Below are 26,835 nucleotides of genomic sequence, written 5' to 3' on the forward strand. Positions count from 1 at the left end.
CTGAGGTATCAGTGAAGAATATTTAGATATGTGTAATTACATTTCTCTTGAAAAACTTGGATTGAGTTCATGTCCATATCAATTCTTTAGATGATATCTTCAGTGGTAGCCTTTATTGGCAGGCGAGAATTCTACCACTGAACCACCAATGCTGTGGTAGCCTTTATTGAATGGTAGAGTGGAAAGGGTATAAATATAGAGGTACTACTAAAAAAAAGCATTCATATATAGACTTAGGAACAAATAAAAAAAAGAAAGAATATAATAATTTTAGTTTCTATTTTTTCCTCTTGGTTTTCTCTAATTTTGCTTTTTAATAAGATTGATCAATCATTCCACAAATACAATGTAACTTTTTGGGACACCTGGGTAGCTCAGTCAGTTAAGCATCTGCCTTTGGCTCGGATCATGATCCCAGGGTCCTGGGATCTAGTCCCGCATGGGGCTACTTGCTCAGCAGGGAGCCTGCTTCTCCCTCTGCCTGCCGCTCCCCCTGCTTGTGCTCTCTGTCTCTCTGACAAATAAATAAATAAAAGTTTTTTAAAAAATACAATGTAACTTACTGTCTCTGTAGGTTTAATTGAAACAATTTCATGACTGTATCTAAAGGGTTGCTTTCTTTGGTGTGGTAGGCTGAATAATGGTCTCCTATATATTTCCACATCCTAATCCCCAGAGCCTGTGAATGCTACTTTATATGGTAAAAGTCTTTGTAGATGTGATCTTGGATAATCTAAATTAAGATGATCCTGAATTATCTGGGTAGGTCAGATGTAATCACGGTGGCCTTTGTGAGAGGGAAGCTGGAGAGCCAGCCAGGGGAGAAGGTGATGTGAAGAAAGAAGCAGCTATTGGAGGGAGGCAACCAGGAGCCAAAGAATGTGGCAGGCAAACTCTTAGCAGCTGGAAGAGGCAAAGAACAGATTCTTCCCAGGATCCTCCAGAAAGTACCAGCCCTGTGGTTACCTTGACTTTTAGTCCCTGAAGACTCATTTTTCACTTTTGACCTTCAGAACTGTAAGAGAATAAATGTGTGTTGTTATAGGCAACCAAATTTGTGGCAATTTTTAATAGGAAACTAATACAATATGTATTATTTTAAAATAAAAAAGTTATTGTATTAAAAATAAGAAAAAGGATGAAAAGTTCTTATTCTTTTCAAGTAGTTTACATGTGAGTGAAAAATTTGTGGAAAATCTTTCTATACATGTATGTTTCTGTTGCCAGTTTGACCTACAATTTAAGATTCACTGAATAAAAGGGTTAAAGTATCCACCTTATTGCACCCAAACAAATTGATAAATATTTACTTTAAATAGCTTTTTAAAATAATTTTTATAGAAGCAGATTACATTCTTTAGAAGAGAGTCTTTGCGATATTGTGATTTATAATAAGAAATACAATTTTGGTCTTCATCCTTTTTCTGGCACAGAGCTCCTAAAGCCCTAGTAGTTTCCTAAATGATGAGAATGATAAAGATAATTTGTTATGGTAATGAGGTAACTTTTGAGAGCACCTTAGGATAGGGCTGTTTGCCAGTAAAGCCAACCACGTGATTAGAGCTGGAACTTTCAGTCCTACACCCTAACCTCCGGGGGAAGAGGGAGGGTCTGAAGGTTGAATCAGTCATCAATGTCCAATGAGTTAATCAATCAGGCGTTTGTAATGAAGCCTCCATAAAAACCCTAAAGGACAGGGCTCAGAGAGCTTCCATTGGTGAACATGCCCAAATTGAGGAGAGTGGTGCATCTGGATAGGTCATGGAAGCTCCGTGCACTTTCCTCATACCTTGCCCCATGCATCTTTTTCCAACTGGCTCTTTTCCTGACTTATATTCTTTTATAATAAACTGATAATATAATAAATAAAATATTTCTATGAGTTCTGTGAGCTGCTCTAGCAAATTAATCAAACCTGAGGAAGAGGTCATGGGAATCTCTCTCTAAGTTATAGCCAATTGGTCAAAAGTATAGATAGCAACCTGGACTTGGAATTGACATCCAAGCATGGGTCATTGGAACCTCCAATTTGTAGCTGGTCATCAAAAGCACAAGTAACAGCCTGGGCTTGTGATTGGAGTCTGAAGTGGTTGGCGGCAGTTTTGTGGCACTGAGCCCTCAATATGTGGAATCTGATGCTATCTCCAGGTAGATAGTGTCAGAATTGGATTGAATTCTCAGACACCTTTCTAGTGCCCAAGAATGGCTTGGTGTTGTGTGGAACCCTCCCCCACCCCCATACACACATACATTGGAATTGAGACCAGGAACCTAAAATATTCTTATTATTAAATTGATTGCTTTTATAATTTGTTTTCTAAAATAGATTTTGGAGGCAAACATCATACCAAGAAAATCCAGAAGATACTAGAACTAATTAATTGCTAAATCTTACCTTTATAAGCTTAGACATAAGTGTTGTAATCACAAAAGGAAAGGTTTGACTCCTTCAAAATTGAAAAATTATGTGCCCCAAATCCCATAATCAAACATACCCTAAAACAAAAAATGAAAACAAAAGAATAGGAAAATATCATACAATGAAGAGTTAATAAACTTAAAACATAAAAATGTAGAAGAAAATTTTAAAGCACAAATAGATAATCACATTTATGTATTCATTAAGGATACATAAAACTAGTACAGAAATATTTCCTGGTACCATGGTTCTAGTTATAAAAGCCATACAAATAAAAACATATATGCGGAAGCATTTTCACTCCTTAAATAAACCAAATACAGAATAAATAATAATCAATGTTAGTTATTAATGACAGTTTTATTTTCTTAAATTAATGGTAACTAGTTGATATAACTGCTTTGGGGAAATCAACATTGCAATACATACCAAACACAATAGAGAAGAAAATAATTGGCATAATAATACTATTTCTGCAAATCTATTGTAAGGAAATAATTACAAATAAAGTTGCATGCATGATGTTCATTTTGCATTCTTGACCGTAAAGTGTGTGTGTGTAAAAAAACAATAAGTAAGAAAAAGAAAAAAATGAAAGGTATTAAAAAATTTGATTTACTCTTTTCAGTTAATGAGATAAATTAAGTATATATTCCATGAAATCAATATGGTTTATAATACTTATGTGCAAGTAAGAAATTATAATTTAACTTAAATTGTTTTGCCAAAATACAAATTAATATATTAAAAATGGAAACCCACAATGTCAAGTCCCTAATTCAGATAATTATGTAAATTATGACAAAGCATAGAATAGAAACATAACTTTTTATTATGGTAACACATTTGTGAGAGAAATACAGAAAAAATTGATAAGATTTAAGGCTTATGTTTATAGTATAAAGAATTTATGCATTTTATAGTTTACGACATAGACCCAACTGGTCGAGGAAATAAATGAACTTTTTAAATGGCATAAGACCATAGAAGGCTATCAGGAATTTTTTCAAGTGTGTGTATTATAAGGATTAAAGATGCAACATCAGATTTGAATAACCAAATTGAAATAGATAAAAAATGCACAGTGTTGGTGGGCGTGTGATAAAATTAGGACTTTCTTCTGTTGGTGGGAGTACAAGTTTGGAGAGCAATCTGACAAAATCCACATACTCTTTAACAATTTCAGTTTTAGCAATTTATTCTAGTGCTGTGTACCAACCAATGTGTAGAATTTATGTATAAGAATACTGCTTTTTGCTGCATTCTGAGCAGTTTAACTTAAAATCAGGCTCAGGCATCACCTTAATAATTATTTTAAAAACTTACAGAATCATAAAAATTAATGTATCTATGCATATGTTTTTATATAACAGAATATATACACCTAGAGTAATCTGATATTATGCTATAAGTTAATACTGGAAGTTTAAGAGTTAAGGAGCACTTGGTTTTACTTTGAGAAGTATATATTTTAATTTTATATATTCTTGATTTATTCTGCTTTCACTTTTTGCCATAAGTGTTGCTTACTTATATTTTTAAATGCTAAAAACAAACATAATGTGCTAAAATCATTTACCAAGTGTAAATGAAAAGACATTTGGTGTTTAGTCCATTTGCAGTAACCTCAAAAATCTCTATCCTATTCCTACGTGAGAGATCTTGTTTTATTTAAATGAAGTTTTTCTTTCTCTTTTTTCTTGTTTTTAACTGTTTGAGTTACTTACGTATGGCTATTTATGTTATATACCAACACAATTCACTGAAAGGTGAAATCTTTAGTCAACTTTTAAATATCTATAAAAACAAATAAACTCATCTAACTAAATGGTTTTTGCTGAGCTAAAATAATAATGATAATAATAAATGACAAAATGTTCTTTCAGAGTAGTAGCTCTATTTTTAAGGATGGCCAGGACAATATTTTGCAAAACATTTGCTCAATATATGAAGATTAATACCAGAGAAAGGCATAATTCTTTCTCTAGATAATCTCAGAGATAATGATTTTTCACACATAAAAGGAAGATTTCCCTTAATTCAGTGGTCATTTCTTAGAATCATAGAATATTAATAATATAGGTAAATTGGTTACCCCTTAAACTTACCAATGAAGAAATGGGTTCAGGGAAGTGAAGCAACTTGCCCACATTTCCACAACAAGGAAGTTACAAAGGTGAATCCAACATGGACATCTGACTCTTAACCTCCTTTTCATGCTGCCAATCAGAAAAAAACACAAGGAAGAAACTACTTCTGGTGCCCCAAACTACAGTACCTTTTTTCAGGCTAATGAAAGTATGTAGTCCATTTGATTACCTTTCATGCACTACTTCCTGAACACAAAGAGAATCCTATTAGTGGATTAGTGCCATGGCATACTGTCCACACACAAGATTAATGAATAGAGATTCAATGCTTTCAGATTGCTTGATTCTAACAAAAGTTTAGACTATTAAAACAAGCTTAATTTTTATTCACCTGGTAGTTTCCATAATCTTCAAAGCAAACATATTTGCTGTAATAAAAGTAAACATATTTTACATAATTATTTTATTAATTTTTTACTACATGAAATTTTTTATTTTTTCCTACCCTCCAAAACATCACATAATTTCTAGGCTGTGATAGTAGATATGTCTAGAGAAGAGTAACCATAAGAAATTATTTTATTAAGTCTTAAATTTCTATATGAACTTGGAATAATAAAACCAATAATTTTCCCTTGTAAAACTCTTATTTTCATAATGATCTGAGGATGTCATTTCACTAAAATTGTTTTCATGAATTAATTTGATATCTGTTTATGTTATCATTTAAAAGCAGACAATAAGATGGGTGAAAACTATAAAAATCACGAGGTTTCTTAATTTTTTTTATTTTCACTAAATGCATGAAACTTTTCCATTATGTTTTTCTTTAAAAAATAAATGTCTATAGTAGTACTAAGAAAAGCCAACAAAATAATTAGATTACAGAAGTGTTAAGGTCTGTAGTTCCTGAGAAAAGCTAGTGGAAATGTTCAGTCGCTGCATGTTTCTTTCTTGTGTGCAGTATGGAAGAATTTATGGGCAAACATCATTCTTTTCAGGCCATATCCTACATGGAATAAAAACACCTCTGCATGGGGCGCCTGGATGGCTCGGTGGGTTAAGCAGCTGACTCTTGATTTTGGCTCAGGTCATGATCTCAGGGTTGTGAGATAGAGCCCTGAGTCAGGTTCTGTGCTGGGCATGGAGACTGCTTAGGATTCTCTCTCTCCCTCTCCTTCTGCCCCTCTCCTCCCTGCTCACCCACGCATGCACTTGCGTGTGCCTTTTCTCTCTCTCTCTCTCTCTCTCTCTCTCCCTTAACAAACAAACAAACACACACCTCTGCAGTTCAGCATCCTGGACTACAACGGAGACACAATGAAACTCATTAAAACATTATATGCCTGAGATTCAATGTATTTCAAGGTGAATATGAAACAAGCTATCTATCTAACAATCATTTAGTATATTCATTACAAAGCATATCTAGTTAGCAATATTGTCTAAAAGCAAAGAACCAAAGAGTAGTGTGTGTGTATTCTATGCACACATATTTGTGAGGATATGTGTGGATTTAAGTGCCCACGTCAGCACTGGCCAGAGAGAACTTACTTCCTGGTTTATATACCATTTTTTTCATCTTCAATGTCAGAAACCACACAAACGTTTATCACAAAATTATATGCTCCCTCTGTTCTGGGATGATTCAGGCCAGAATAACTGCAACAAAATGTGACTTTGGCACACTTCAATTAGTTGTCCTGTATAATTTTTACTCTGGCAAAATATGTGACATATAATGATAAAATTTTCTAAAGAGCACTTTTTCTTCTCTTCTACAAATCCTAAATAAATATATGGAAATCTATCATCTAATGAAAATCTTATTAATTTCTATAGATTTTTGGAAAGGAAGAATTTAATTTATAAATAAATGAAATGGTTTGATCTTATATGATAGTCACATTTTAACTTCGGACTAATATCTTTGACAGTTAACTCAGCAAAATTAAATATATGTCCATATTATCAAAAATCTCACTGCAATATAGTGAATTTTTATTTTCCTTTCTTTCAGGAGAATTTTTCTCTGTTTTAAGTGAATGTAACCAAAGGCATTCTTGGCCACTATACATAGGGCATTCTAGTTAAGTGATAAGTCAACTTATTTTTAAAATATGATTTCCCACAATTTGAGGTCACTCTCAAGTTATCTTTTTTTATATAATATGTTCTAGAAAGGTATTCATGGAATGTTTAGCTGAAAAAAGTCTTCAGGATATGAAAAAAACAGCTGTGCTTTCTTTGAATACTTATGACAACATTTTCTTCAAATATAATTAAAGGTTCAAAGACACTCTTATAGAAGGTGGTTAGAAATTGAGATCAATATTATGAAAAGAGTTTACAGGAAATGCAAAAAATAGAGAAACGTGTTAAATGATACCATAAAACTGCAATCTGCCAAGTCTAGAATACGAGATATTCTGCGTAACAAATGACCCAGTTTCTTCAACAATATTTGAGTGTTTAAAAAGTTAGGGGCACTATTAAGATTAAAAGAGTCTTAAGAGAGAGGAAAAAAAGAGAGAGTCTTAAGAGATAACCAAATACAATTTCTAGAACTTACTTGGATTCTAATTTGTACAAATATCTTCAAACTACATATTATGGGTCAGGCAAGAAAAATTGAACATTAAATAAGTACAACATAGTACCAATAATTTATTATTAATTTTATTGAATGAGATACTGGTATTGTAATAATGTGTTTTTTTTTTTAACTCTGGTTAAAGATATGAAATACACACACACACACACACACACACAAACACACACACAGTTGAAATGGTAGCTTGTCTGGAATTTACTTTAACATGTGTTTTTGTGTGTGTGTGTGTGTGTGTGAGTCCACATATTGTACTTTATTCACTTACATATTCAGACAATGAATTGTCATTTGTCAAAGCCTTTAATAAAGTAAGCTTAACTATGGTAGCATACAGATTATTTTGACAATTTGCTTATTGACTTCCAGGCAGTAAAATTTACATTTTGGAGCTGATATTTAAGCATTCCAGTTTTTAATGTTTATTCTTCTTTTACAAAATATGTATATGTCTTCATCATTGAAGAACCATGAACAACTCACAGTGTCTCTAGGATATAAGCCTCTTGGCCGAGTTCCCTGAAACCTCATTTTCAGGTTTCAGATGATGTTTTCTAGTCCATGGTCTGGTTGGACCTAAGATTACATCTTCTAACTTCTTACTTAAGTGTTCTGCAATATTTTGTTCAAAGTTGAGATGTCATACCTAGTTTTCATTTGACATCCTGGAGGAGGTTTGGGATTGTTGTTCAGTCTCTATAAACACAATTCATTTTGGCTACAACTTGTCTTTTATAGAGTTCATGGTCCTCGAGGGGCTGCTTCTTTCTTCCTCTCTTCTTTTTTCCCTTCCTCCCTTTTTTTCTCCCTTCCTCTCTCTTGCTCCCTTTATTTCCCTCTTCATTCCTTCTTGCATAGAGTTTAAAATAAAAATGAATCTCCTCTTTTGAAGCACCACTGTTATCTTTGTTATACCAGTACATACACCCTGACAATAGAGGTATCTCAGAATGCTATTGTTTAGTTATTTAATATACATTGGATTAGGTATATATATCAAAATACATCAGATAGTGAAAAAAATTGCTATTTGGTTTTCACTGCTTATTTCAAAGGTCTAATCAAGAGCTATTTATAAAACACAGTAATTTTGTCACACTAAAATAACTAAGAAAAATATTCTTAGGCAAGGTAAATAAATTGCCAATTTTGTTCATGACTTGATTTGCCTGTGATAAAATAGTTCAACTCTGATTTTATTAGAGATAGATTTAGTATAATTGTAAAATGAAAAGTAAATAAGCATTCTGAGAGAATCATTTTTAAAGAATAAATTATTTGTGCTTCATTTTCCTTTTTTTAAATTTTATTTTATGGGGCGCCTGGGTGGCTCAGTCTGTTAAGCGTCTGCCTTCCGCTCAGGTCACGATCCCGGGGGTCCTGGGATCGAGCCCCGCATCGGGCTCCCTGCTCAGCGGGAAGCCTGCTTCTCTCTCTCCCACTCCCCCTGCTTGTGTTCCCTCTCTCGTTGTCTCTCTGTCTCTCTCTCTGTGTCAAATAAATAAAAATAAAAAGATTTTAAATTTTATTTTATTATGTTATGTTAATCACCATGCATTACATCATTAGTTTTTGACGTAGTGTTCCATGTTTCATTGTTTGCGTACAACATCCAGTGCTCCATTCAATATGTGCCCTCTTTAATACCCATCACCAGGCTAACCCATCCCCCAATCCCTCCCCTCTAGAACCCTCAGTTTGTTTCTCAGAGTCCATAGTCTCTCATGGTTCATCTCCCCTTCCGATTCCCCCCCTTCATTTTTTCCTTCCTACTGAAAGGAAATATTAAACATTTGTTTAATTTTTAGATCAGTGTTATACATATTTCAGCAAATAAAATATTTCAATGCTTGCAAAAAAAATAAATAAAAAATAAAATGTTTTAAAATATTCCATTAAAAAAATTGCCAGGGTAGGGGCGCCTGGGTGGCTCAGTTGTTTAAGCGACTGCCTCCGACTCAGGTCATGATCCTGGAGTCCCGGGATCGAGTCCCGCATCGGGCTCCCTGCTCGGCGGGGAGTCTGCTTCTCCCTCTGACTCTCCCCCTCTCATGCTCTCTCTCTATCACTATCTCTCTCAATAAATAAACAAATAAAATCTTTAAAAAAAATTGCCAGGGGAGGGTGCCTGGGTGGCTCAGTCGGTTAAGCGTCTGCCTTTGGCTCAGGTCATAATCCCAGGGTCCTGGGATCGAGTCCCACATCTGACTCCCTGCTCTGCAGGGAGCCTGCTTCTCCCTCTGCCTCTCTCTCTCCCTCTCTCTCTGTCTCTCATGAATAAATAAAATCTTTAAAAAAAAAAATTTCCAGGGGAGTCGGGTAGATGAAACAGCAATGGCATAATATTGATAAATTTTTTAAAGATTATTTATTTATTTATTTATTCATGAGAGACAGAGAGAGAGAGAGAGAGAGGCAGAGGGAGAAGCAGGCTCCCAAGGAGCAGGGAGCCCGATGTGAGACTCGATCCCAGGACCCTGGGATCATGACCTGAGCCAAAGGCAGATGCTTAACCATCTGAGCCACCCAGGTGCCCCTAATATTGATAATTTTTGAAGTGGAGTGTTTCATATACAGATATTTATACTTATTCTCTGCTAGAATCGTAATATAAAAATATTAAGAAATAAAATAAAGGGTATTGCATCAATTAGGAATAAAACTTAATGGCTTACCACAATAGTCATTTGTTTACCCAGAAATTTATTTATCATCTATCTATCTATCTATCTATCATCTATCATCTATCTATCTATTAGAGATCAGGCAGGCTTGAGGTCAACTGGGAGGGAGAGCTACGCGTTTGGTGCTTATTGGGATCCTGGCCATGTGGCTGGGCACGTGAAGCATTGAGTGGGCACAGGAGGCCCTGGGACACCCCTACCTCACAGTTAGTTCTTTGTGCTACAAATTGGGCAGAGCACAGCTGATGAGTTTTGTGGTTTAGGCTGAGCTCATTTAAGGATCTGCAGTCAGCTCTCAGGTTAGTTGGTCTATGGTGGCTTCAGCCTGAAAGCCATGATCACTTATCTTACAGTAAACTAACTCAAGGTTGTTTGTTCACGTGACAGTTGGGAGGGTTGAAAGAGATAGTGGAAGCATGTCATTCTGTTATTCAAGTCAAATCACAAGGCCTGTCTGATTTAACTGATAAGGTATCAACTCTACTTCCTGATGGAAGGAACTTCAAAGTCACTTTGGAGTGGGGAATTAATAGGCATGTTTGCAATTTGCCAGATATCTATGAAAAAGATGATAATAAAATCTTAATAGTGAAATTTTATAAGCCATTAAAATATATTAAAATCAGATACAAGACAAGAATTCTGCTACTACAACTTCTGTTCACCATTATTTTAAGGGTCCAAGCCAATTCAGTAATAATAAATTTTATTTTAGTGTTTACCATATATCAGACTCTTTTCTAATATATATCATATATTCCACATCAACAAACCCCAGGAGGTAGATATTATTATTTTCCTCATCTTGTAGATGAGAAAGCTGGAGCATGAGGGGGTTATATAAATTTCCCACATTCACATGGCTTGAAAGTGGCAAATTTGGAAATAAACCCAGATAGTTGGGCTCAGAGTGTGCATTTTTAATGCTGTAAGTTTTATTAGTAGCAAATATGACTATGTACATAGAAATTCTAGGAAAATATTAAATTATTTAAGCTAATGACAGACTTCAGCAGATTCAACAGATTCAGGAAAATATAGAAAACTCTATATCTTTCCATACTCTATAAGATAATGTTAGGGGAAAAGTTATTCCACTGATTATGCCACATAATTAATAAAGTATCTATGAATATATCTGTTTTATATAGGGGAATTAAAAAAAATAGTTGTGGGACATAAAAGGGGACCTGAATAAACGGGAAGGCATACCATATTCTTAGGCAGTTCATCTGAAAATCACAAAGACGTCTGGTCTACCCCATATTAATTTAAACACTCAATGAAGTTTCAATAAAACCCTTAAATAAATGGTTTTTCATTAAAGAATACCACTTAATCTAAAATGTATATAATAGAGAAAAATACCTGAAAATACATGATGCAATTCTTTAAAAGACAAATGGAGGTAGATGCTTACGTTAAAAGATAGAAAGACCTGTTACAAAGCTATAGTGATTGAAATAATGTGCTATTGGCATAAGAATAAATTAATAAAAAGATGAAGCAGACTGTAAAGCTTCTAAAAATAGACCACATAAGCATTTATGAAAATTTCATATGTGAAAAAAGTGACATTACCAAATAGGTGACAAATGGAATGTTGCATGCTGGGACCACTGGTTTTTCATGCAGAAAGTAATATTAGGCCATGAATTCATACCATAAACAAACAAACAAAAAGAAGTCAATTGTAAATAAATGTGAAAAAGCTCTCTATACACCCAAAATAATTTGTATCTTTATGCCCCTGTGATTGTGAGTGAATTAACCATGAACCAAAAAAGAATAAAATACAAATAAAGACTGATACATTTGGTGACATTGAAATTTAAAACTTGTATACAGCAAAAAACACTATGAAAATAAATAAAATGGAGAATCATGAACTAAGAGGAAATATTTGCCACACATGGTCCGCAAAATATTAGTCTTCAGAATTCATAAAGAATAGCTGTAAAGCTATAAGTAAAAGACAAATATCTCAATAAAACAATGGAAAGAAGGTAAGGAACATCTCAAAGAACATATAATAAAAATTATTAATAAAAATAATCTGAAAAGAATTTTTAGAGAAATTTCAATATGCTTTGAAATGCATAGAAAACCACATAGAGAAAAGTAACATTCACTGTTGTAAATATTTTGGAGGCACTTTTCATTTTCTTTTTATTCATGCATAAATTTCCAACAAAATTAGAATTATAATACTCTCGTTTTGTATGCATTTCTTTATTTAATGTAATAACTATTTTTTCTTTCACTAAATCTTTGATTCATGTGATTTTAATGACTAAATATTCTTATAATTTAACCATTTCCTATTGCTGAACATTAAATGTGCTTCCAGTAGTACATATTTATGTATTTTTTCTCAGAATAATTTCCTGGAAGTGTGCCTTTAGACTCCTATTTTCAAATTACACATCAGAAAATTTTAAAAGGTTAAAATGTACAAGAAATTATCCTTTTTTTTTCTTTTGCTCAAACGAGAGTTATTTTCTTTTTCTGAGTGGATTTAATGGCAGAGTTAAGTGAACCTACCCTTCTGTTTGTTGCGCATTGTTATCATTGGTCCCTGTGAAGCCAATTCATTCTTCTTGGTCCATTCTTCATTCAAGGTCTCAATCCCATTTCCGTTCTCCATAGATACCTACTCTTCTGGTCTGATAGACATGACTTTGAATACATGTATGTTGTTTAAAAATAGTCTTTGTTTTGTGTCTATCTGACAATTTAGCTTATTAATTTGATTTATCAAGTATTTATTTTATATAAATATTGTTGTCCAAGAAGTATCTATCTCACTTTCATCTGCTGCTCATTCAACTCTATGTTTATAATATCTGCATTTTTATGTATGTACATCAGACTTATTGATTCCAACTGCTGTCTATAAATCATAATGTATATCTACCACATTTACCTTAATTCATTTAGTAATGAGCACTTCATTTACCTCTAAAACCCCACCACCATACACAGTGCTTGTATATTCTCAGCAGTGTTTTATTTTTCAACTACCATCTCAGTGACCACAACAGTCATGAGTCTCTGAGAATTTCTATGGATCTATACATCTGTGAATCAGTAGGCCAAATCACTGGATACATGCACTCTTAATTTGACTAAGCACTGCCAGATTGCTTTTCAGAAAGGTTTCACTAGTTTATAGTCCACACACAATGCCTGAGAGTTCCTGTTTCCCAGTGAGATATGTTTTGATATTCTGTTGTTTTATGATTTTGTTTAGAGGAATAGAGAATAACGTTTATATTGAATTTGTTCCCTATATAAAATGAAGGAAAAGATTCTAGGAATTCTAGCTCTGTAAGATTAATTTGAATGCTTAGATTGATTTAAGCCCCTGCTTCACCAGGGACAGGGGAAATATAGCTATAATTACACACACACACACACATATATAAAGACATGGCCTGAAACTCATATAATGTTATATGTCAATTATACCTCAAACAAACAAACAACAACAACAACAAAAAAAAACAGGCTCCATCCATTCATATATTTTTAAATGATAAATTCTCAAATTTTTTAAGCATTATATTTTGTTTCTTTTTAAATTAAAATTAATACACAAAATCCAAGTTCTCTAAATGATAAATTATGTAAGATTAATCTCCTAAAATTCATAGTTATAGATAGCTATAAACTATCATAGATAGTTATAAACTATCAACAAATATATTTAAAAAACAACAACTATTTGTAAGCACTGGAGAGGAACTAAAAGCAGATAGAAACTGGACCAAATGATTCAAGCCTTGAAAAAAGAGATACGAGGTGAGTTTTTCATTTATATGTTGTTGTTGTTGTTGTTGTTGTTGTTTTTAATGATACTTAAGTTCATATAGCATTGGGTGCCTACAGCTCAATTAGAAAGCCATACTCTTACTGTTTTAGGATTCAGAGGGTTGAGTGCAAGCATGTCAAAATAGCTGAAAATTGAGAGGGGAAATCTAGAAAGGAGATAGCAATGTATAAATTACACTCAAATATTTCCTTGAATACAGCAAAGTTAAGTGCCTTCTATAACAAAAATCAACATTCATCAGAGGAAAAGAGAACCCAGATTCTCTATTGCATGTCATCCAAAATATCCATTGTAAAATAAAATATTACCAGACACACAAAGAAACAGGAAAATGAGAACCATAACCAAGAGAAGCAGTAAATAGAATCCAACATTAAGATAGTTCAGATGTTGAATTAGCAGAAAAAGATTACTATAGCTATTGTAAATATGATCAAGCACAAAAAAGAAGAATATGATTACAATTACAATGAATGAACAGGTATAAAAAGTCATCTGCAAAATGGAAACAATAAAGAATGATCTAATGGCAATTCTAGAACTGAATATTGCAGTGTTCAAATAAAACATTCCCTTGATAAGATTAACAGCAGATTGAGGAGAGCATAAAAAAAGGACCAGTGAACTTGAAGATGAGTGAATAGAGAAAAAAAAAAAGAAAAGAAAAAGACAAAAACTATGAACAGATTGTGACCTATGGATATTTTCAAAGAAGTGAAAACACAAGAAATGCTACAGGAAGTTTTTCAGGCTGAAAAGAAAATATGATACTCTTAGGATACTTAAATTGACAGGAAGAAATTGAAAGCACTGCGATGGTAAAAAGATATATATATATATATATATATATATATATATATATATATATATATATACAAAATATATTTTTTCTTTTTTTATATCTTATTTTATTCAAATCCAATTAATTAACATATAGCGTGTCATTAGTTTCAGATGTAGAGTTGTTCATCAATTGCATATAACACCCAGTGCTCATTACTTCACATGCCCTCCTTAATGTCCATCACCCAGTTACCCCATCCCCCTCTCCAGCAATCCTCAGTTTGTTTCCTATAGTTAAGAGTCTCTTATAATTTGTATCTCCCCCTGTGATTTCCTCTTATTTTATTTTTTTATACTTTCTTACTTTTTAAAAAGTTCAACTTAGTATAAAAATAAAAATGCATAATAGTATATAATGGGATTTATAATGTGCAAATAACTCATATATGACAAAAATAGCACCCACATAGGAAACATGTAAATGGAGCTACACTGGCTCAATATTTTTATATTTTTTGTGAAGTAGTATAATGTTAACTATAAAAATTACTCTCAATTTTTGCTAAAAGGCCATTTGAAGAATTAAATTAGAATACAGAAATATTTGGTTAACTCAAAACCAGCAGGAAAGGAAGGACACCAGAACAAAAAACAAATAGGACACATAGACCACAAATAACAAAATGGTAAACCAAATTCTACCTAATGAATAATTACATTAAATGTAAATAGAATAGATATTACAATTAAAAACCAAGATTATCAGACTGGTTACAAAGCAATAACCAACTTTATGTTATCACAAATTATAAATTTCGTATACAAAAAAGCTTAAGAGAAAGGAATGGAAAAAATACATGCCATGGAACAGTAAGACACAGCTGGAATCTCTCTTTTAATATCAGAAAAATCAGGAAAAAGTCTATTCTAATAGATAAATAAGAAAATTTCACAGTGATAAAAGGGTGATTTGTCAGGAAGGCATAACCATTTATAGATGTGTATACCTCTAATAAAAGAGCTTCAAAATACAAAAGCAAAAGAGACCAAATAAAGGGAAAATAGAGAAATCTAAAAACATATTTGAATATTTTATGTCCCTTCGTCACTATAAGAAAATTATACCAAAAAATAAATCAGTAGGAAATCACTAAGGATATAAGAGATCTGAACAACACTAATAACCATTTTGGCCTTGTTGAGAAGAATGAATTTTAACCCATTAAATAAAATAAGAATCTAAACACTTATGTGTATATACATTTTTAAATAAAAGTAGCATCATACAATGCATATTTCTTGGAAATTTTCTTTTCTTTCTTTATTTTGAACTTTATTTTTTTTAAAGATTTTATTTATTTATTTGACAGAGACACAGCAAGAGAGGGAACACAAGTTGGGGAGAGGGAGAAGCAGGCTTCCCTCTGAGCAGGGAGCCCGATGTGGGGCATGATCCCAGGACTCTGGGACCATGACCTGCATGATCCCAAGGCAGATGCTTAACCACTGAGCCACACAGGCGCCCTTATTTTTTAACTTTAAAACATATATTGAGCATTGCTCCTGATCAACAAATGTGGATATAGATCTTTATTTGTGATAACTGTGTAATATTACATAAGGTGAATATAGCTTTATTTAAGGGGTCCTTTTTTAATAGCAATTCAGATTTTCTGGAGTTTTGCTATTATAAACAATATTATAGTAAACTCCTATCAACCCCTCCTTCTTTAGGGGGGATTTTCCAAAATATATTTAATTGGTATGCATATTTTTAAATTGTACCAAGTACTGCTTTTAATTTGATAAGTAAACTTTAGCAAAACATACATGCTACAAAGAATGAGTTTTCTGTCTATTAATTTAACAAAACGATGACAAACCAAGACCTAACTGCGCTGAACACATTATGTACATCCCTGGCATTAAAACTTTATATTATAACTAGCTAAATAACATCTAATTTTAAAAAGAGAAACAAGAATAAAAATAAGATTGAAAAGAGAGAAAAAGTTTTGGAAAAATATATTTCCTTATCCACAAATTAAAAAATATATTTTTTATTAACCATTTATTTAACCTTCTAATCAGTAGCATACAATCAATATCAAAACCTAAATTTCTTTAAGTAAATGAGTATATTTCATTATTTTGGCTTCTACATTTGCAAATATGATCACCTGATTGGAATTTCAGCTGAAATCATATTGAAAAACTATTATTTTTATGTTACAGCATTAGTTTTCACACTTCTCTCTTTGTCCATTGGGAATTATGGGTTGAACTTTGCGTCCCATGTCCCACATCTATATGTTCAAGTCCTAAACCTCAGTACCTCAGAATGTAATCTTATCTGGAAATAGGTAGGTCTTTGCAGATGTAATTAGTAAAGTTAAAATGAAGTCATACTTGAGTAGTCTGGGCTCCTAATCCAATATGACTGTGTCCTTACTTAAAAGATAAATTTGGACATAGACACGCACACAGGAAGAAGTTCATGTGAAGATGAAAGCAGAAATCTGGGTGATGTCTCTATAAACCAAAAAAAGTCAAAGATTCCAGCAAACCACCAGAAGTTAGGAAAGAGACATGGAACAAATTTTCTCTTACAAGGGACCAACCCTGCTGACACCTGATCTTGAACTTCTAGCCTCCAGAACTTTGAGACAATAAATTTCTGTTGCTTAAGCCACCCCATTTATGGCACTTTGTTATGGCAAGCCGAGAATAGTAACACAGGAAGTAAGGGAGATCGAATTGTTTCTCTACATTTATTGATTATGAACATTCAGGATACTAAACTGGGAAAGGTTAAGTACCATTACCAGTACCATTAAAAAAGTGCCATAAGGGAGTGATGTCACCAAGATGGCAACATAGTAATGATAAAATGCACACGTGATGAGATGAAGTGAGGTGACTGATGTAGACATTGTGACCTAGCATTAGGCTCCTACTGACCTTCTGAGTATATGTCAGAAGCAGGATTATCTGCTTCTGCACCGCAGTTGACTGTGGGTAACTGAAACCATGAGAAGTGAAACCGCGCATAAGGGACCTGGAGGAGGGGGGCTACTATATAGGAAAGCTGTTAAGACAGTAAATCCGATGAGTTCTCAAGAAGCACATTTTTTCCCTTTTGTCTTTCTTCTTTTTATTGTATCTCTATGAGAAGACAGGTGTTAGCTGAACCTACTGTGGCACGCATTTCACGGTATATGTAAATCAAACCATCCAGCTGTACACCTTAAATTTATACAATGATGTATGTCAATCATGTCTCAATAAAACTGGAAAAAAATACCATTAAACTTTTTTCAGACATATTTTAGAAGCATCTGTTTTATATTTGCACTTGATCTTGTCTTATCAATTCAGATTGCAGAATCCCAGAGAGTTTCACAGAAACTACAAAATTTAGTCTTAAAATAGACTTCTGGCATTTAACCTACAGACAGCAACCCAGAAAGTTTCTCATGGTTTCTACCCTACTTTGAAAAATTAGATTGGTTGTTTTTTTTCCAAATTCAGTTAGGGTTTGTGGATGGGAGGTGAGGAGACTCAATTTAAAAGAAAGATCTTTCATAGATATTTATTTTTAAGTTCCTTTTAGTTATTTTTGTTGTTGTTTTCTTCAGAACTTTTCTCCTTTTTTTATTGTTGTTTATTTGTGTGGTTTTCAGATTTTAGATTAGTAGGATAATCTAAATATCCTGGAAAGGCTTGCCAGATTTAATGTATGATGGGGGACAAAACGATTGTCTTCCACTTATATAATCAAGAATTATTTTCATCTATAAAGCTCACATGTAAAAAGGACATATTGTAGGAAAATGCTTTATAAACCAACAACTTCTGGAATTTTCTAGGGGCCTGATAACAGGAAGAGAAAGAAATGAAGAAATAATTTTCTCTTGTATTTTTTGAAATGTTCATAAAATTAAAGCTGGGATTTAATAGTCAAAGGAATTTATTTTGTAATGAAACTGTAGAGTCTCCCTACCTCCATCATTTCTTTCTGATAACAAAGGAAAACATTTAACATAAAAGATCATTCCAAGTAATCCCTAAACTTCTTGGCATACACGAGACTGTCTTCATTGTCTTTAACAAGTTCACATTTTGGCTTTTCTCCCCAGATGACTTTCCAGACGAGATTTTCATGGACAGCATAAGAGCCAAGAGTAAAACTTATATGCAAAATGTAACATGAATAGATTCATTTCAAAGGAAATATGTACTTAATATATTCTCCTTTAGATTCTCATTGAATAATGAGGGTTGACTTAACTTTTCATGATCTACTAAATAAATTTAGAGTGTATTATATTACTAACTTAACTAATTTTTATTTGGAAGCAATGTATTGCACTGTGCTAGGGTTTAGATAGTAGTGCAGTATATTAGGAGTCTCTCATAATTGTTCTACCAGAATCACTTTTCAATGGGAATGTACCAGAAGAATACCAAGAAAAATTTAAAAAACTTTCTACAAATTTATTCATAATCAGAACAATTAATGTATTGTTAGGTTACTAAATAAGATAAAAGAAAAACAGATAATTTTTAAAAGGTAAAAGAAACAGTATGGCCCAATAATTTGTAATCAAAAGTAGCTTTCATAGAACCATAAAATACTGACTTTGTATATTTTAACAGCATCATCATCAACAACAACAAACTATCAGGTCATGGGCTTTGTTTATAAACTTGCTTAGTATTTGCCAGTTCTCAAAGGCTGTGTTTCATAAAGTAGAGATTATACCATTTTTCCTTTATGGCACAAAGGTCTTTATATTGTGTGTTAGAAAATCTCTTTATATTGTATCCTTCATCCTATAACATAAACTGTTAGGGTGACCATTTATCTTTATGTGATTCCCCAAGTCGGCAACCACCATCCATGTGTTAGGGCCCAAGTAAGTGCTTACAAAATAGAATGTTTGGTGGATAGAAGGAACTCTGAATGAAGTCCTCAAGAGATCCGAGCTTCAGTGTGATTTTTCCCTATGTGAATTTTGCCAACTCGTTTTATTCACAACCTCTCTTTAATTCCATTTCTGAAAAATAAAAATGTGGATTAAATAGTTTTAAGGTACCTTTGAGTTCTAAATTTGACTCGTAAGTAGCTCTTTTTCTGCACTGCTTACATTCTTCTGGGAGGCTTTCTGGACAGACTATTTCTCTCTTGTTAGCTTTCCCACTGCTTTGAATACACACAATTTTAAACAAAGAAATGGATTCTGTGTATATAGTTTTTATCATTTGTAATTGTGTTTAGTCTCTCCTGTGGAGAGCTGGTACCAAAATTATAAGCTTTTATTCTCAGCCTAGCATTTGTGAAACCTATAAGTATGAATAAGTGTCAGTTGCCTTGAAACTAATTTGTTGGTTCCTTCTTTATTATTATTATTTTTTTAAGCTTGGGGAAGGGTTCTCTAACTTGGTCCCAGGAGAATTTAATATTTCAGACAGTAGCAGTTCCTTTCCTTTATCACTGACTTCATTTTAAAAAAATCAGTGTCCTCGGATGTTGTTTCAATACTCAAATTGACAGGGTGAAGGCTATGATCCACAGGCCATGCTCTCTCAGCTGGTAATCTGATGTTTTCAGTTGGCATGGTGATAAGCAGTGAAGTAGAGTCCTATACCTGGAGGGTGTGGAGAGCTGGAAACTGCTCTCAGGCTTTTCTTTTCATGATGAAAAAAATAAGCAATACTTTCTAGCTTGGTAAAAGCAGATACTGTTTTGCAGAAACAGCATTCTCTAATTTTCATCCCAGTTTTAGTTAGTGTATGTGAATTATTGGAATTAGTTTCTTTTTTTTTTAAAGATTTTATTTATTCATTTGACAGAGAGAGAGACAGTGAGAGCAGGAACACAAGCAGGGGGAATGGGAGAGGGAGAAGCGGGCTTCCCGCGGAGCAGGGAGCCCGAGGCGGGGCTCGATTCCAGGACCCTGGGACCATGACCTGAGCCGAAGGCAGACGCTTAACGACTGAGCCACCCAGGCGCTGCAGGGAATAATTAGTTTCTTGTTTAAAAATATCATCATGTTGAATTATACAAAAAATAATTGTATAGTTATATACAATTATTGTGTGTGCGTGTGTGTGTATTTCAATATCTTCTCCAGGACCCTTGAATGTCTTGTTTTCTAGAGATAAGTGGACCTAGTTCTATTATTTTTCTACACAGATTGCCTAAAGACAAGCCAGAGAAATAGCCCTTGATTGTCACTGAACAAAAAGGTGGGTGAAGGAAGGACAGGTAGAGGGAAAACGGAAAGAAAGGAGACATTGATAATATTTAAGAATTTATAGTAAGAATGGTGCAAGGAGGACATAGTCCTAGGGAAAAGAATTCATTCCGGAAGTCTCAATAATGGGCAGGCACAGAGTTATATTCTTCACTCTTAGTGAAGATTAGTGCAGAAGGTAATTGTGGGAAACCACCATTTTCTGGAAATTTCCTCTATCTTTAAGTATAAGCAGCTTATAGCCTTCTCATTTATATTTTTCAACTGATGTTGTTTATAATCATGCCTCTTTCAGGATTGCACCTGTGACTCGGTACCAGCAAGTCTGACACTCCTCAAAAATAGAGGTTTGTTGTTATTTTTAACTCACAAAGTGGATACCCATAGTAAACTTTTAGGTAATCAGAAATGTATGATTTACTTTAGAACTACGTTGAACTTCCTCCAAAGGATGTTTTGATGGCATTCTGTTGGTATTGACTAGCTTTTGTGGGATGAGGAAAGGATACCCCTAATCTCTGTCTCTGGAGAGTCAGCCCCATCACCTAGACTGGGGAGGATTTGAGAAAGTTGACTTGTCAGTCTAGTCAGAAAGAAAAATCCTAAGTGATTTGAGATTACTCAGTTACAAAGGCTTTGGGTGCTACCGCATGTGTCCTAAGAGAGATCATGGTTGTACAATTAATCCTACCCACTACTACTAAAGAAATATCCCGAGTCAAAGAGAAAAGAGTGAGGCAGAAGCTTCCCTTTGTAGTTTCAGACTTATCTTCAAAAAGATCAAAATACATTAAAAGACAAGCAAACATTGAACCAAAGAGAACTTTCAGAACACGGTGAAAACATCGGTCATAGGATATTTGTATTCTGATTGAGGATTTATTCCTATACACATTCTCATTTTTAAGTTACATTCGTTAAAAAAAAAAAAAGTATCATTTTCTCCCTTTAGCTTATTCTTGTTAATATACCTAGTTCAGCCCCCTTCACAGTCTAGGAACACAGAAGTCATTTAGAAGCAACTTCCTAGTAGACATAGCATCTTTCTTCCCATATCTTCTCCTCTGGCACCAGAAACCCAAGACAGTACTCTGGGGACAGTTTGGTCACTTGTATGACCAGGGTTAGAAACTTTTCCATATTTAAGTCAACACGACCCTGGCTATAATTTCTACCTTCAGGGCCTTGTTTTGCTTGTCAAAGCCAAGGAAAAGCATTTTAATCCTTCTTCTAGATGACCTCCTGTCAAACATTTGAAGACAGTGGTCCTTTATTTTCATGTTAAGTCCACTCACATAAATTAAATTAAGCATTCTTATTTCCTTTCATCATTCCCCACATGGGGATTTTCCAAATTGTCTTGTCTCCTTCCAGAGAACAGCCCATTTAGCAGGTGAGTCACTCAACAACAAGTGGAACCATCATTTGTCTTAAGCCTTTACATTTATTAATAAAGCCCGAAATGGCATTTGCTTTTTGGAGAGCTTCCTCATTATGATAATTTATTTTAAACCTAAACTAAAATATCTTTAAATCTTTGTCACAAGCCCTACTCTTAGACTACTTTTCCCCACTTTGAGTTTATGCAGTTTTTCTGGCCTAAATTTAGGGCTATAGATTCATCCACGCATTTCTTCCTAATTTCATCGTCTTTGTTTCAGTTAACATTTCAAGCTGTTTGTTCAGTGATGGCGAATCTGCAATTTGCTTCCTACAATGCATTACAGCAAAAATTGCAAACCTTCCTGTGGATTGGCAGTAGGAGCTCATTATCCTTGATTTCTTGGGGCCTCTATGGAGATTAGCACGCTGCTGGTGCCAGCAAATGTTAGACAACATGAAAAAATATGATTAAATTATTGAAAATGTTTGGACAAATACTAAAAGTTCCTTGTACAGTGCTGTAATTGAATCCATTGATGCTTATAAACATAATAAGAATTTTTAAGTGGTCTTTCTTTTTCACTTTTATGGGATTTTAAAAGAATTATTATTTCTTGTTATTTTTATGAATCTGTCTTGCTGGTCTGATGCCAAAAAGTGAATTGTATGCTATAGAATCATGGGATGGCCCTGCTGGATTCTGACTCATCCCCTAAATTAAGAGATGGCTCCAAATGTTTTCTCGAGGGGAAATTCTGCTTCTGCATTTGAGCTACAAATTAAGAGACAGACTTTGAAAAAGATGCTGGGGCTTGAAGAACATTCTCAAGGACAGAAGTGTAAAAGGCAAGCTGTTGTTGATAGATTCAAAATAAGATGTAAATGCTGGCCTACAGGCAATTTGTCCTTTATAGGGAAAAAATACAAAAAAACCTCCTCTGGGATTTAGGCAGACCCCAGGGAAAGGTGGCAGGTTTTGTTTTTGTTTTTCATATCGCACTTTCAAGCATTTCTTAAAGGTTGTATGGTGCTAATTTTAGTCATGCTAATTAAAGGATCTTACCTGTAATCTTGATTTAGTTTCCTCTGCTTTTGCCTGATTCAAGATCTGTTGTGTAAGAGCAGAGGTTTTGCACACGGTGTATTCAAGCATCTCTGTGTTGAAATCCTTTCTTCAAAACCCATCAACAGAGTCTTTGGGTGGGTTGTTGAAAGTTCTTCCAGGAACTTATTTTCTCTCTGTAAAATAGCTTTTCTATGAGCAGAGAATAAAATCACACCTGGAAAGCACCTTACAAAGGGTCCCCTGCATTGCAGGATCTGTAAATTTAAGTCCTTCCTTTCTAGGTTTGAGCATTTTCACAGTGCTCTCTCCTGTTATTTTCCCCTCGAAACAGATGAACGCAGATTTGTTTACTTGTAGAAAAATGTTCTCAGTCTCATTATAATATCAGTGAGACTCAGTTTAAGGTCACAATTGCATCCGGTACATTTTTTTAGAGGGTATTATTTGTTTTGTTATTGTTGTTTGTTCATTTGAGTTTGTTTCTGGTGACATGAAGAAAATTTAAAAATTAATTCTTTTAAAAATTAAAAATATATTTTGTCTGACCTAGAGGTCTACTAATACTGAAATGACTTAGACACTATTTTAAAGTATTTGATAGAAGGAAAAGACCTTCTACTTGGAGGGAGGAAAACAACAGGATTAATCAAAAGGATTATTAACGAGGACTGGCTGAGTGTGATGATGGTGGGTATGAACCAATCATTGATGCAACTCTCCTTGGGAAATAGAAATGACTATGGCTTTCTGACTCTGTTTAGGGGAATAAAGAAGAGAGAGGAGCTCAGAAAGTCCAGAAATGGCACAGCCTGTGATTGCCTTCAGAATGAGGTTTCTAAGAAAAGGTTAAGAATATGCTAAAAGTTACTTCTTTCTGAATCTTGAGAGATAAATTAGACACTGGGGTCAAGTGACATTTTGTAAACGCTACTTAATTATGACGGTGTAAGTTCTAAGACTAATTTCCAGGGCGCCTCTATCCTTCTCCCAAAGTTTTTCATCACACACACAAAAATGCTTCTTCCCTCACTGTATTTTCTGTCTTTATTCCAGGCAGCAGCATGTGTGCTTTGATCTCAACCCAAACAGGCTTGTCTACTCCAGGTTCCCAGAAGAAAGTATTCATCCTTGACTAAAAAGTAAATAACATTCTTTATAAAATCCCAACCATTTCCTTGTTATTATATGATTAATAAAAGGCAGGAGGACTGTGATTGCACGTGAATATGATCTTAATCATTGTTGAACTTCTCCATGTGGAACAGAAATGATGGTGGTTACCTGATGACTAGATTCAAGTTTCTTCTGAGTACTTTCTCTTCTCTATGATGGTTCTCAGTGCCCTCCTGATCAGTGACAAATAAAGCTCTGGGATGCAAGGTGGGGTTGCCTTTATATATCATCAAATTCCTATTAAATTAAAATTATTGAAAACATTATCAGGCTGGGAATATTTTTAAGGCTACTGGAACTCTTCTGGAAAAGCAGCTCTTCAGAAGTATGAGATCCAGCCCTACAAATTTACCTGCCCTGAGGCTGCTCCCTTTGGTCCTTAAAATGTCTTTAAATTACATCAAATATATCCTGTTAGGGGATTTGAAAGTGTTCTGCTGGAGAGCGAAGTCTACTCTGTTCTGTGGCATTTGAGTGTACTGATTTATTTATCAGTTTAGCCCAAATAAGTCTTGGTTCTTAACTTTTCTGAGTCATGGACTCTTTCTTAAGGATATGGTGGAAATTACAGATCTTCTTTCCAGAAAAGGGTACATATGCATTGAGAATTTTGTACTGAATTTCACATTATCAATGGATTACTTAGAGTATATACCTGAAATTAAAAAAAAAAAATTCTGCCTCAGATATTTCAGAGGCATGGTGAACTTGGTCTAAGACAGGCAGTTGTGACAAGTTTCTCTCATGGGAAATGGAGGGCTCATGTTCAGCCACAAAGCTGCTGGCTGTTCAGCATCAGTGCCTGTTTTGGCTGCTGGGCATCCATTCTAGTAAGACAGTGCCTCTATCTCTTTCTCATTATGGGTATTAATTTTGTCCTTGTATACAGGAAACATCTCTGGATAAAATGCCAGAGAGAACAGGCCAACGATGAGAGAATGTGGTGGGCACCATGGAATGGAGAGGAAATTAGAGAGCATATCGCTACTCTTGGTCTACTGGGGAATAGCATGGAGATCTAGCTTTGTAGCCGTGACTCACTCTGAGAAGGAACGTGCATCATATGCTGGGCTTCGGGTTCCCAGGTGTCCTATATCGATTGCAAAAATGGCCCCAATTCCCCGCTCCATCACCACTCTGTATCTGTTTTCTTTGCAATGTGATTTTTCAGCTTTTCCAATCATAAAAGAGGAATGTTTCTGTACTTCTTGAATCTGCCTGAACATATGATTTCCTTTGGACAGTTGAGCATGACAGAAGCGACAGTGTTGAGGTTAAGCGTCTAGATATCACACCACTTTCCCCTTCTCTCGTCTTCTCTCTTTTCTGTCCCTGCTGAGAAAATATCCTCAGACTAGCTTGCTGCAAGATGAGACCTGGTCAGATATCCCAGATCCTCAATATGTAAGAACACCCCTGCTGTCAAACACAGATAAATGAATGAACTTTGTTGAATCAAGTTTAAATCCTTAGAACCACCCAGACAGCCTAGAGACACATAACCAAAACAAATGTTTGTTGTGGCCTATCTGTGAGGTTTCCTGGTTGCTTGTTCAGCAGCACTATTACACAGTTAGATAACTCATACATCCAGGCTAGCTGGATATGGATCTAGACACCAAGAGGATCTTAAAATGGGCTTAACTTCCCCATATGTCTTGATGTCAGGATGTGATATAGAAAGTAGGGAATATTTCCTCAAGAACTGCACTCCCAGGCGAGGCATGCTTCAGCAGAACATTCACTCAAAATTATCATGTCAGGAATTGTATTAGCCCTTAAGAATGCAATGGTGAACATAACTAGTTCTATTTTTTTTTTTTTTTCAATCAGAGGTCATCTTTTGGTGGAGCTAGGACTTGAATTTGCCTCAAGCCTGTAGCGCTGAAACCAACTGGCACAATCCACACCTTTAGGTATCCTCTACTCTCAACTAGAATTGTACTAACTAGGATTTTTGGAATCATTCTGTTGAGAGTAGTTCTGAATCGGAACAAGGTTTTACAAATACAAACTCTTTAAATCTTTACTCTTAACCCAAGAGTGAACTCTAGCAAGAAAAACCCTGAAAAGAAAGAAGGAGCTGCTATTTGATAGTTTGATAAAATTGTGGCTATTTTTGTGTGTTATGATTTATTTAAATTTTGCTAGCCCTTATCTTCCCCCAGGATTTAAGCTCTTTGGTGGTGATTCATATGAGGTCAAATGTTGTTACTTCCAAAACACAAGACTCTTGGGTGGAAGATACAGAAAGACTTACAGCCAGGTTTTCTGATCTTTGATCTAATGCTCTGCCTCAGAGTTATGTGATCGAGGAGGAATTATTTGACCTCTTTGATCTGGTTTCCTCATTGGAGACATTTTATTGGTGATGATTTGATTGCCTCACATCATGAGGAGTCATGATACAAAATGCTACTAAAAACTTTGAGTTCTGTTTCACTCTAAATAATAATGCTAATTTCTCTTAAATTAACTTGAGTTTTGTTTTTGTTTGTTTGTTTGTTTTTCCATCTGCAAAGGGAATGACA

At 34.3% G+C, this 26,835-nt stretch overlaps 1 long non-coding RNA gene across 1 annotated transcript; it reads right to left on the bottom strand.

Moving 5' to 3' along the window:
- Window positions 1-2,404: 2,404 nt before the first annotated feature.
- On the bottom strand, window positions 2,405-23,297 carry LOC118528811 (uncharacterized). Its single transcript, XR_004913809.2, has 3 exons — window positions 23,129-23,297; window positions 4,528-4,638; window positions 2,405-2,496 (listed from the first exon to the last, which is right to left on the bottom strand). It is a non-coding gene; the product is annotated as an uncharacterized LOC118528811 (long non-coding RNA).
- Between the last annotated feature and the right edge of the window lie 3,538 nt (window positions 23,298-26,835).

Source organism: Halichoerus grypus, chromosome 3, assembly GCF_964656455.1.
Source record: "Halichoerus grypus chromosome 3, mHalGry1.hap1.1, whole genome shotgun sequence".
NCBI lineage: Eukaryota > Metazoa > Chordata > Mammalia > Carnivora > Phocidae > Halichoerus > Halichoerus grypus.